At 42.4% G+C, this 13516-nt stretch overlaps 1 long non-coding RNA gene across 2 annotated transcripts; it reads right to left on the reverse strand.

Annotated features, from left to right (window-relative positions):
* Positions 1 to 475: 475 nt before the first annotated feature.
* Positions 476 to 12464, reverse strand: LOC144142034 (uncharacterized). Of its 2 annotated transcripts, XR_013316803.1 has the most exons (4): positions 12343 to 12464; positions 6744 to 6930; positions 4057 to 4204; positions 476 to 757 (listed from the first exon to the last, which is right to left on the reverse strand). It is a non-coding gene; the product is annotated as an uncharacterized LOC144142034 (long non-coding RNA). The 2 variants fall into 2 exon arrangements; XR_013316802.1 differs by lacking the exon at positions 6744 to 6930 and having other exon boundaries at positions 12343 to 12449.
* Between the last annotated feature and the right edge of the window lie 1052 nt (positions 12465 to 13516).

Genomic DNA, 13516 nt, shown 5'->3' on the forward strand with positions numbered 1-13516 from the left:
TATTTCCCAGAGAACAATTTGTCCCAATTTGTCTGCGTTCCAGCATGACCAAAGACAGCTAAGATACCTTGCGCAGTGGTATATAAACGTGCTCGTAAAGGTGTTGATAAAACCACCACGCACGCTTACCGTAAGCTATAGATACGCATTTCTGGGTGAATAAAGTTTCTTGCACAAACACGGCCAATGTTTTTTTTAGTCTCAGATATTGATCGTTGCAGTGGGCGCTGCACTAAGAACAAGTCATCTATTGTGATTGAAGAAAACAACACTCTCTGTAACGTGCCCCAATAGATAATGCTTTTGCGGCAGTACAGGTAGATATGCATTTTACAGTGACATTTTCCAGAACACTCAGTGCGCAGTAATGCATTGTAATAGGGCATCACCATTATAAAATAAAATAAATCGTGACTGGACGCAGACGGAGCTCGGAAAATGATCAAAACATCGAGATTTTTTTTCAGATTTTTTTTTGGAATGTGCAATTCAACAAGTTGCTATTGTCTGTTTACATTTTTCCGCATTTTGCAAGCTTAGCACACACACACATCTTTTGGCATTTATTATCAGCAAAATGTTAAGCGATGAAAACAGAAGTGAACTTTTATAGAAATAATTACACTTCGTACCTACGTATGCATTACTGGGAATACATACAACTAACCTCTCAAACTTTAAAGTTTACGTTGAATGACTTGCACGTGTATATCGTAGTGCCGTCAACAATCTTGAAGGTGACGACGACTTTGCCATCCTGAAATTAAAATAGTGAACTGAGAATTGACTATGTCGACATGAAATGTATCTCTACAGAACTACTTTCCAACACAACGCTCATTCACGGACTATTGAAGAAGTTGTAGTATCGGTCGCAGAGAGCACCAACACTCAGCAAATGAAAATGTAAAGGACAAGGAACTACGCAACAAGCAAAAATTTTGTTTGCAATCCTGAGAAACCTCAAAAGAATATTTGCCAAAACCAAACGTGGATGAAACACATTGCGGGTGTTGTTGTTCCACGTTACCTACAGATCTCTTATAAATGTTCTTTTAACTGGCCTGGTTCGCGATCCGAAAGGAATGTGGGCGCTCCACCATGCTGATGTCTGCGCGTCCCGGTTGCTAAGGCGCGGGCTCGTCTACTTGCCGATGAACCTCGCTAGTCTCACAGCGAAAAAAGCACTGACTGCTTCCTATCGTTGCATTCAAATTGGCGTGCGTGTGAACGCTCACAGTACTTGGAAGCAATAGTCGGCTTTGATATCTGTATTCGCTGGAAACTGCGTCCCAACCTAGGCATTTCATGTCTCGTGCGGTCATATTTTGCACCCGCGCGTCCATTCTAATCGGCTGAGATAGTGTTTTCTACAGCACGCACACCGTCCCCAAGCGATGATACTATTGACATTTGGATATGTTGACCCCCCGGTCGATAATCGGTTAAAAATGGCGGGGATGGCTGACAAGGAGGCCTGTGTTTTTGTTGCAAGATTCGGACGCAAACGCAGACGAGGCGACTAATTTTATGGAGGTATTCTAAGCAGCCAAGAGGAATAATTGCTCGCTAAGTTTTTGTGTGAATACCGTTTATCGCTTAGAAATCGTGGGCGCGAAAACCATTTGTAGTTTTCGGTGACCTCTGAAGTGCGTTGCCGGAGGGTCAGCAACGGGCGTTTGCTTCCGTACACCGCCCGTATTTCCTCCCATTCTTCTGTAAACATTTCAGTTAGGTCTCGCCAGTCATTCGCTCTTACTTCTGTTAAACAGCTCGGGGGACGCAAGCTACTGAAGTGCGTGATTGCACTATTTAGGCGAGACCATTTTATAAGGCGGTTAGTTTATTTTAATTTATTGTGCGATTTGAAACAAATTGTTCAAAGATTCACAGACGTTTCTGCAGCACAAAATTTGCTGTATGAGTCGATACAAAACAACAAAACTCTTTGCAGAAGTGTTTGCCCTTTACAATATAGTAAAATAACTTTTAAAATTTTATTGTGAAATGGTCGTACACATTCGGGATCGTATTTGGGGTACAACAAACCTGAATGTAATGACAACTATATGAAGTACACAATACATGAACAAATTGCAGCATCTTCACTCCGTGGATGATGGCGAGGGTGCGGGTTACGGGGACTCGAAATGACATCCAAAACGCGCCCCAAGTAACATCCGATTCGATCAAACCGTCGTTCGATTTCAGCCGAAAGTTGCACCTAGATTATTCCCTAAATGAAACAGCAACTGAACGCTCAAACAAAATTTCGCTTGATTTACGCTGGATGGTGGTGTACGCACGAATGGACGCGGACGGACATTGGGAGGTCCAAAGGTACTGTGCACAGTTACAGGCGATGGAGTAAGCGTTACTATCGGGTACTCACTCACGGTCGAATCCAAATGGGTAAAACGACTGACTCAAACCTGTCCGGCTTACGGCACACCGGTTCGAATCCTGCCGGTGCCTGTGTGATTTTTTTCAATTGTATGTACATGCTATGCGTACGGACGCGGACGAACATTGTGTGCTCATAAGGTACTTCTCACAAAACAACTATACAACATTTTGACCTCTAGAGCTGTCATCTGGCAATAAAATTACTGCTTCCTATTTAAATTGTTGATTCCTAATAATGGCGGAATTATATTGTGGGATGAATAAACCAAGAAAGCAACAGTTCTTGCAATACATACGATATAAAAATCACATTTGCCGAAAAGCAAGTGTCAGAATTTTGACAAATCTGATATCAAATGTTCAAACTTAAACCTATCGTTATTTTTAGGATCTTTGTTACTATTGTTTGGTTGTCGGTTTTAGCGCCTTCGTATATCAGCAGGTATAGACCGGATGTTCAATTTAGAACCCGTGATTTTATTAATGACGGTCGAGCTGCGGTAACTGTTCACTGCATTAATCCTTTTTATTTCCAGCACAACAGGCAAACAGAAACTTGTGTTGTACCAAGGAATTGTTGGCTGAATTGATTATCTCTGATTGTGTTTGGTGCGGTTTTTAGATAATCTGGAAATGGGGTTTAATTATGCTCCCCCACCTGAAATTACAATGTCCGCGAGTTCAAGCCTTATAAATCGAGTGAATTCCTTGTATGGTACTCGCACATTTGCGTGAAGTGAGTGGTATTTTATTTCATTTATATTAAATTCATCTATACAACTGCATACATAGAGCGAATCTATAGCAATGCACCGATGGCACTGAAGAAGCAAGCGTTACGCATTATTACATTTTCCCACCGACAAGCAGAATCATCCCCGTTGTTCCATCTGCTCCGTGTCTTGCCCCTACATCAACTTTCTAGCTACAGGATTGGTATTTTTTTAAACATTTTTTACGACCACCTTCCTTTAGATATTTTCCCTCAACGCATCACTTTGACTCTTAATTCAACGGCTTTGCCTCACACCAGAATCTGCTCCTTCCGTGTATACACACTAACTACGGCAGACATAGGATTCATTTATCTCCCATTTCACTCTAGAATTTAGTAACCCCTGATATTAAATCTTCCAATTCACTATGCGTTTTTAAATATAAACTAAAAACTTTCTTGTTGGGCCCTTCTGTTTGATTGAGGTTTAACGCAGTATTATGTATTGTGGTTAATGTGGGATTCATATACTAATTTGTGAATAGATTGGAGTTGTAGCCATTGTTTTTTTTACTATTCTTAGCTGTGTAAATTTTTTCTTTGGGTGTTTTATTCATAGTTCTCAGTTTTATGCTGAGTAGTCATTTGGTGACAGTGTATTTCAGTGTTGTTTGATACTTATTAATTTTTGCTTATTTTTTTATCATCATAATGGGAGGTCCAAAGTGCGGTTCTTACCGTAGGACCTCCAAGTGCCTCTGAACCCATTCACGTTTCATTTTCGGGATTTGTAAACAAAATTGAATTCAATTCAAAAAAGATATTTAAGATTCCTAAATGTTGCACGCCTACATTTAATATTTTATTGTACACAAATATTAGGGGTAATGTTTTTTGCGTTCATAAAAAATGATAAACAATTGTGGTCTACTCACTCCCAAGTAAACCTTGGTCAAGAAGCCGGCCGGTAAGTCGAAAGAAAGGCGGGCATTGTAGATGCCATGCTCAACCGGGCACTCGTTGTTCCACTGTTCATTCAACTCCTTTTCAATATCAGTGGTTCCTTCACACAAGTTCAATGTGCTGAAAATACAATAAAATCATCAACCCTTCGAAATTACTTTTATCTCCTTACTAAGAGCCCATGTTTGCGTACAATCATCTCTCTTGCCACAGGATAGGCGAACTGTTCTCCCGTCCCTCGGACGAAAAAAGCTCCCTCATAAGGTTCCAATTTACATTTTCGGCACTCCTAAATTTTGTGTTTTTTTTCGCAATCACAAACCGGCCTTGTACCATGCAGCTGTCTTATAGCATTCTATACCACCTCTGACAGACTTTTAAAACACCTACATAGCGGTGACATAACTCGGTTGCTGCGCTGTGCAGGGCAGAACAGTTTTTATGTATACTAGAAGGGAAACGGGGTTGGAGTTAAGGGAAATCTGTGGCAGACGCCGGTGAATTCGTACGGATTTACGGTCGCACGAACGGATGGATGGAAACTCCAAAGTTCGGATATATAGCTTTGACGTGAACTCGCACGCAGTTTGAACTTTCTATCACAGTGGCTTTGATCTGACAATTTTACATGTGATTCTCAACAAACCTTTGCGTTCAACCATGGTTGTCGTTAGAGGGAGGAGTGCATAATTTGTTTAGTATAATTTTGCACGTCTTGCAGCACTCTCCAGATACAAAATGTTTCGACCGTGTTGAAAGAGCGCAAGCGGCAATAAAAAAAGAGGCTGTGAGGACGCAATCAGAAGGACGTCTCCGTCATAGCACGACATATCCAGATTGTATTTCTACTAAGAAAAGCGTTTTTTTTTTTCCCTTCGTCTACCATCATACACATCATTAAAAAATACACATCATTAAAAAAACCCGACCTAAAATAGGCCTTTATGTCGATGTCACTTTTGTTGCCGGGTACACGCGACTTTCATTTTCGCGGCAAAACAGGCCGTTTAATTGCATTAAAATATCTTTGCGCCGTGTTTTTTTAAATGTTACGAATTCACCCGAACAAATTATGAGACAAAGATAATGTTGGTTTATGAACGAAATGTGATGATGTGTCTTGAATGTCAGCTACGTGAAGTTTACGGACACAACTAATCAAAAGTTGTTAATTTATCAGGTGGATTTCTCCAACATCAGGATTATATCTTTGTACATGGCTCGTATTGAACTAAAACATTTAACTGGATGTGGTGTCCCTCTGAAAACTTTATTGATATTGACTCACAAAAATTCTCTCATAGAGTATGATGAAAAAGCTATTAAACAAATGCAACTGGGCTTTAAGAAGACTAGAACAATACATGAACAGCACGTGAGCTTTCTTTGCGGCATAGCAGGTTCCTTGAAGTCTTCGCAGGATCTTTTTGAACATCCTCCCGATCGAGCATCCTCCCGAAGTAAGACCTTCGTTGTATTGCCATTCATTTAGAAAAGTTTCATCTTCAGTGCCGTCCGGCGATACTATAAACACCCCGCCATGTCAATGCCCACAGGCGTGTTCTTTTGCGTAAAGCGGCGCATCTCTCTATCAACCCTATCCTAACCTAACTTAACAAACCCAAAGCAATCATTTAAATTACCAAAAAATACAAGTCGCCATGAAATGTATAATTAAATATAAAGGTGAAAAAAATAACCAACACGAGAGCCGTCCTCGAAACACCCCCGCCGCCCCAGCCGCACCCCCTGTCTTTGGCATCAAGAGGCTGTGACGGAACCCCTACTCCACAACGACTTGTTTGCGCTTGCGGCGATGCTTGCCTAGAGTTAAATTTTTGAATGTCATCCCACTGCACTGTCCATACGTGCAGCACTCGGCTAGGGCGCCGTCGGGGGGCACTGTACACATTGGGATTACGTAAAGGCTTCAGAAGAAGGCTTCTCAGATATTCTTCACCCTAGAAAAGTGGCTTGTGAGCTTTTGAGGGGTGGCTATGTACTTAGGCAGTCAAAACATAAAAAACAGGGATAACTAAAAAATAAAACAGATAACCATGTGTACTCTCTAAGGGCGGGGTAGACGGGATAAAAGGATTCTGCATCTCTTGATCATTTCACTCAATTCATCTGTTATCTTCGTCTCTGATGTCTGGGGACAGACCTTTTGGCGATTGCCTAGTTGCCATCGCAAGACTGGATAATCAGCTCCAAAAACCAAGAAATGTTTGCAAAGCAGCCACAAAACAAACCGATAAGTGACGCCAAGAGCACGCTCCCATTTGGCAAATGAATGTGGGTCACTGATTCATGGCAAACCAGGATCTGGCTCATTTTTGATACGAAATACGATGCGCGTACCGGTTTCTTTGCGTTACGTAACTTACTTTTTTGCAACCACTTTTTTAAGAAAGTCGCCGGGTTTTTTCTTGTTACTGCAGTTTTGTAGTTTGCGTTTTTAGAATTTAAATCGTTTCGACAAAACTCCTCGTATATCTGCAAAGGGAGTGGCAATGAGTCCTAGCGTCCTCTAATGGTAGCGCACACATCTGCCTGGACTGCGGAGCACATTTTGTATCGTTTTTAATATAGCGATTGGCGCTTACAAACCAGTAATTATATAGACAACTGCATAATCTCAGTTGATGAATTAGCTTACCATGGCAAAACTATCGGGATGCAAAGAACAGGTGCGCCGCTTGGTTTAGCCAGAGAAATCAAGAGCTGAAGGTTTTCGCCCACAGTTTCTGTGAATTCAGCCACAGTGTCGACCACGACAGTTTTTCCTGCCACAGCATCTGTCACTGTGATGTTCAGTATGTCGATGATCTTCGCACCTTCGCCTTCTGCAGCAAAAACACAAGCACTGAGTTACACCTAAATTTTATCATGAGATAGTGTGACTCAAAACGCTAGACACCTGAGCGGCCGAAACTTTTGAATGTGAAAGCGAAGAGAAAATACGTCTGAATTTGGACCAGATTTGGTTGGAACTTTTCTGTCCGTAAAAAATTGCAAGAAGACAAGGACTTTATTATTATGTGTTGTTGTCGTTCGATGGAACACCCAGAGTGTGAATGTTCACCAGGGTCTCCAAAATCACAGGAAACATGCATTTTTTCCTTGTTGTATGTCAACTGCGTTGCGGTATTTCGTACGACAGCTGAGTACCAAGTGACCCAAAACGTATTGTTCTGCTGTGATATTTTTCTCTGCTTCATCACTTCACCATCAAACAACTTCCCACACCAGTACATGTTCTGTACCTGTCCGTCTGTACACGTTACAGACCGAAGAGAACTGGGGTCCGATTAGGGTAATTTTCCCAGAATTAGCATACAGACCGCTACCTAAAGGAAATTTTGAAAACAAATTCTGTGTTATGAAGTTAAGCCAACTTAGGAATAATTGTCGGTTTAGGTCTCGCCATTTGGGAGAGTTCTTCACAAAAAAAGAAACAGGTGCGCTAATATTTGACGCACGTTAACACACCGCCTATACCGAGATTCTTTCTGTAGCAGGCGCTGCCACATGTATATTTTCCGATTTTTTTGGCGAATTTGTTTTTTCAGTGTTCATTTGAAACAATCTTTGCTATCCCTCTGTATGGCCCGGTGACACGTGGTGTTATTTCTAGTGAACTTTCCCTGGATAACGGCAGTGCATTTTTTATACCCCGGAACAATTACACCACTTGAACGTATATCATTCTTTGTTTAATTTGTTAACCGCTCACTTCAAAACATGGGTAAATATTTTAGTATTTCCATGGCCGGCAATACTAAAGGGTGGTGCAAACGCAACTGTGTACGTGAAATTCGAATCATTAGATACGAAGAGAACAAAAAAAGAAAACCAGAGATTCCAGTAGCATGACTACTGCTTCAACATTTGTATTGCTCTTGGCACGTTACCAACACAAAAGACATCAATCGCTTCCTGGCGTAATACAACTCCATGCAGTTTTTTTTCCTCCGATGAAAAATATCACCGTTTTCGAACTGTTTAGTGCCGTAACAAAGCATTATTTTCAAATGAACATTGCGAATAACTTTCACTCGGTGGGGTGAAATACTTGACATTCGCGGGGTTGGTATGGTATTTACTTGTGTGCTTCAGCTGCAAACGTTTCTATTCAAATTGAACTATTAACGACAGCGAATCGTTCACTTGCTATATATTAAAATGGAATATATATTCCACATTATTAGCGGTCACAAGTATTTCATTTTTACGGATTCCATTTGAGTGGCAACATTTTAGCAAACATATTTTGGCAGCTGAGTAAACGTTTTTGTGCTATTCATGGAAGGTAAGAAAACGGTATAAAACAAGCAGTTCGAGGAGGCATTTATTAACATTACGAGATAAATTTGGAACCCCTTGAATGGTCGCGGTCCCCATGGGACATGATCCCCGGCTCTACAGATGGGCCGTTCGCTTTGTACTACCCTTCTAGCTGTCGTGCCAGTCTTCCTCTCTCGCCATGAACCATGAAAAGAAACCGCACTCAACGTAGGAATATCAATGGTTTTTTGGCAAAAACAATGCTTCCCCTCTTTGTGGGCCGTCATGCGTCTGTCCACGCAGCAAGTGGCGAGCCCACACTGGCACCGTGCTTAAACTTTCTCCTAGTTTCCCGGTCGGTGTACGGGGGTTGGCTGCACTTTTTTGCCGTCCCTCTCTTCATAACCATCGCGGCTAACCTGTTCAAGATGCATGTGCCCCTTTCCCAACCACTTCCCTCACCCACTGTGTTATTTTAACAGTGAAGATGTTGCACAAATGGTGACATAGTGGAAATTAAAACAAAGTGAAAACGGTGGCAGGTCGGATATATTTTTTGAAAGACAGAAAGAAAGCGCACCACGCGCGTTTTCATGGGAGTCGTGGGTTCTAATCCCACGCGGCGAGCAGTTTTACTGTACTTCATTTCTTTCAAAAAATTCATATGACCTAACACAATTCTCCCTTTCGTTTCCTTGGCTTTCTTGGCCGCCTACCCTTATTTCTGTCTTCATACAAAGAGCCCCGCATTTGGCAGTCTCATTCGCTATATATATATATATATATATATATATATATATATATATATATATATATATATATATAAATATGTATATATTGTTAGAAAATGAGGGGCCCGTTAAATAATATATATAGACTGCCGACCTATCTGTCTGTATATATATATACGTATATATATAAATATAAAGTAAGCAGCCTTTTAGACTTCATTACGGCCTTAAATAACTTTGACGACCACATTTTATTTTCCCACTTGCATTCAGCATCCGAACTTACCTTCCTGCACGTGGCAATCAAAATATGTGGACAAACACTCTCGACTTCCTTGTATACGATACCGACCGAAAACCACCAATACCTGCACTTCGAAAGTAGCCATATCAAGCACTGCAAGACTGGCATACCGTACAGCCAGTCGCTGAGGTTTAAAAGGCTGTTCTCAGGCCTTAAAGAGTTGACTTCAAACTGCGAAAGGCTTTGGAACAATCTTCTATGTTAACAGCATCCGCTGCCTCTCGTAGATGACACAATTGCAAATGCTGACAAGAAAAGCGTCATTCCTGAGCCTCCCCGAACGGTGCACACTAGAGCTACAAACATAAAAGACATTGCAACATTGTCTAAAATTACCAACCCCAAGAGCACATCTGGCGGACCATTGCGACAAACCTCGGTGCAAGCTTTGTTAAGTGATGCAAAAAAGAGAAACCGTGTGATCCAGAGGGTCGCATGTCTCCTTCCGTATACAGGGCGACTACAACTGCGACCGCGAAAACGTTATTTACCTCCTTAAATTCACATTGTGCCACGCGCAATACATCGGAAAGACAGGAACACATCTCAGAATGCGTATTAAGAACAACCAATTTTACGTAACAACGCTGCCACACCTTCCGATATTCAAGCACGTCAACACACTAGCGCATTCATTCGACAAATTTGCAGTCAGTGCACTTCAGTCGGGCGTCAGGACACATCACGACCGCGATGTGCGGGAATCTTTCCTGATTTTGCAAATTCAACACTGCGTCAAACGGTATAAAGAAGAGTACTGGTAAACGTTCTTTCCTCTCCGTGTGATGTATAGAATTTCGTGCGACACTTCTCGTGCACACATTTACTAGTTTCTTCTGTCTGTATATTGCATTCATCCCCTGTAAATAAGTGATATGGCTGCTGCCATTCCTCCGTGTGTTAATGCATGCGTTTTGCAACGCCTTGTGCTATATGTAAGGCCATTCCTTCTTAAGAAAGTGTTACACAACAGCTAGTTATGCTTTGTATTTCGAAGGCTGCTCTGCCATGCAGTAGTGATGTCTATTGTTATCGCAGCAGTGTTTTGTAGCAAGGACTGAAGATCCTTCACCTGTTTCACCAATTTTCTTGATGTGGACTTCAACTGATTGTGGCCTCTATTAATTGTTGCTTTCGCCAGCGCTATCGCGGATGGATACACAATGCTGTTTGTCTATTTGTCAGTCTTTAAATATTGAACATTGTTAGTGCAAGAAACACCCCGAACGTGTTTTAAAAAGAACACGACTCATGTAAAGGTCACAACTTGGTCTTAGAATTTAAGGCTCTGGCTACATCTTTAGCCACTTTAAAACTGTGAAAACATTTGTTCCAAACGTTTTTGACATTTCCTTTGTTTTTTTCTACTTTTTCTTGCATTTCTGTTTCCGTTTGAACGCCTCTACCCCCTTCCTTTTTTCCCCTGCCAGTTAACTGACTAATTTCGCTGTCTCACCATGCGGGGGGATTCTCGCCTACCCTCTCATAACTCATCCCTCCTGCTTGGACTTCCCGACAGCTTAACCCCCTGTCGCTCGTTCGACTGGGGCGCCTTGTTTTGCCCGCCACTTGTTCGGCGGCGTTTTGGGACTCTCGTGCATCCGCTTCCCAAATTTCTTCAACACGACGACAGCTTATGTCTTTGGCGCCGGCCGCGGCCTAGAGAAGAAAAGTGGACGAGGGGGGACGGGCGAACGTTTTTGAGGCCGACGAAAACACGCACCCTCCGCATGCAGGCGCTTCAAGGCGCGCGCTCATATTGCGTACTGCTCCGCTCTGGGAACCGACGCAGACCGGGATGGCTACAGCTCGCCGCAGCTGACAACCTTTTATCTCCGGCAAGGCGATTCATGGCTTCCTAATCAGACACCGTCACTCTCATTCTGACTTTCCGACAGCTTAGCCCTCTAGTCGCCAGCGCGACTTGGGGCGGCCTGTTTTCTTCCCAGGTTTCTCGGACACGTAGAATAATTACGGCTTCGGCGCCGGTGCCAACTAACCAGGAAGGGTGGAGGGAAGTGGATGGGGGAACATATTTGACGCCGAGAAATATACGCGCCCCCCGCACGAGCATCTTCGAAGCCCGCTCACGTATGACACCATTTGCATATTGTTCACCGTCTCTGACCGCGGGCGTTTACAACTCGCGCCCCCTGTTGACCTCGCAATTAAATGTCCCCTATCACTCTTCAGCTTCTGTCTGTCATGTCCTCTCGGTTCTTTATAACTTTTTAGTTTGCCTGTCCCCACCGCTGCCTTTCTATCTCAATTTAGTTCTCCCTTACTCCCCTCTAACCATCACCCTCTCTCACTTATTTATTCTTTTCTAGTTTGTGCTTCCTTATTGCTGGCTTTCTCTGTCATGTTTCAATTCTCTTTTCTCTCTTCATCCTGGCTTCCAATCTTAAACATAAATCACCGCCCCCGGAACCTGAAGTGCTTCAACTGTATATAAACCACTTCGATTCTGTAAGTTATTACTCTTGATAAAGCACCCTCCCCGTCCGAAAAGCCGATGCAATATATAATATGTTTTCATTGTGATCTTCTACCTATTTCAAACCAGTCGCCAGCCGCTACCTTCCCCAACGTATTATTTATATATATATATATATATATTTATATAAATCTGTTTGTGTGTGTGCTTGTGTGTGTGCACCTGAGTAAATGCCTTGCTATATATTAAAACAGCATGATGGATTCGGGAAGTGCAGTCAGAAATTCCAGTCTGCGCAGTAGTTCTTTACTGTTGCAAGACGTTTCCGTGCGAGGTTAGTACTTCCGATTCTTAGCTGTCGTGTGGGTTCTGAACTTGGTTGTCGTATATAAAATATCTCTACAAAATATCTGTACAAAATATCTTTATATAAACCCAACTAAAAGTTTCGTTATATAGACATTGAAGAACACCTTTTTTCAGAAGACGAACCACTCACCTGAGCAATCCGTCAGCTTTGGATACTGAACTGAACATGTTGTGCGATGGTGAATGTGGTCAAGAACGCAAAGATGACAAGGGCACGCATATTGTTGGCATTCAAACCGACGCACATGGCTCCAGCCCCGAGAATCTTTCCTTTATACGGTTCTCTCAGGAAGCGCGACACGCGCCATTGCAGGTTTAGGTCAGCGGCTCCTGTCGACCGGATGGAGTCCGGAAACCTCATAGTCACATCAATCTTAACTAACTTTACCTTTATATTACGTTTCTGAACCCACGGCACGTGGTCTCAAACAGTCATATTTTTCATTTAATTTACAAACGGTGGGGCACCACCATGGATGCACATTGTATATGTCCTAGCGTACACGCGCAGCTGGTGGGTATGAAGCAAAAGTATAGCAAGAATTTGAATTTACAAGTATATGCAAATATCTTCCTCATCCTGTTTTTCTTCCTGCCACTTTTCGCAGAAATCCTCTGCGTAAACTTCATCGGCATTGGGCGAAATTCTGTAAATACGATGTAAAGAATAAAATTAGTAGTTTCCTTCCACGTTTTTTGGCCCTTCGACATGGCGAGTATTTCTAAGGGTGAAGCCCCTTGAGGGCTACGGCTTTCGGCGTCGCATGTCGCCGTCGTGTGACCGTTGTCTTAGGCAGTCCGTGTAGACCGGGGCACTAGTTTATGCCTCGCGCGAGAACGTAACGCGTACTAAACCAACACACAGACACTCGGGTACATATCATGCTGGAATGCTTCGTTCTTCGATTACCCGAAACTTTTACTGCACCCTCAACAGTTTCGTTTCCGTTGGCAAAAAAGCCAAAGCCCCAACAACACACTGATACACTGCGTGTTTCGTCCCTCGACATGAATAATGTTAGTGAAGACATTTCCTTTTTTTTCAAGGCCTTTTAAAGCATGATTTTAATTCGGCCATAACATTTTCTTTATTGGCTCATTACTGTTTTTCGAAATAATAAAATTTCACGGTGTGAGAGCGCAAGCACTAAAGGCGCTACTCAGAGCATAAAACTACCTTTTCACAAACATCTTTGCTTCGTACAGGTTTCCGGGTGTTCAGTGAGCCATAGTTGAATAGGTGGAAGGTTAAAAAAAATAAACGGCGAAACAATTTATTGTCCATGCTATATGCGAAAAACGTC

Source organism: Haemaphysalis longicornis, unplaced genomic scaffold (assembly GCF_048455015.1).
Source record: "Haemaphysalis longicornis isolate Haplotype H1 unplaced genomic scaffold, Haemaphysalis longicornis Haplotype H1 scaffold_6, whole genome shotgun sequence".
Taxonomy (NCBI): Eukaryota; Metazoa; Arthropoda; class Arachnida; order Ixodida; family Ixodidae; genus Haemaphysalis; species Haemaphysalis longicornis.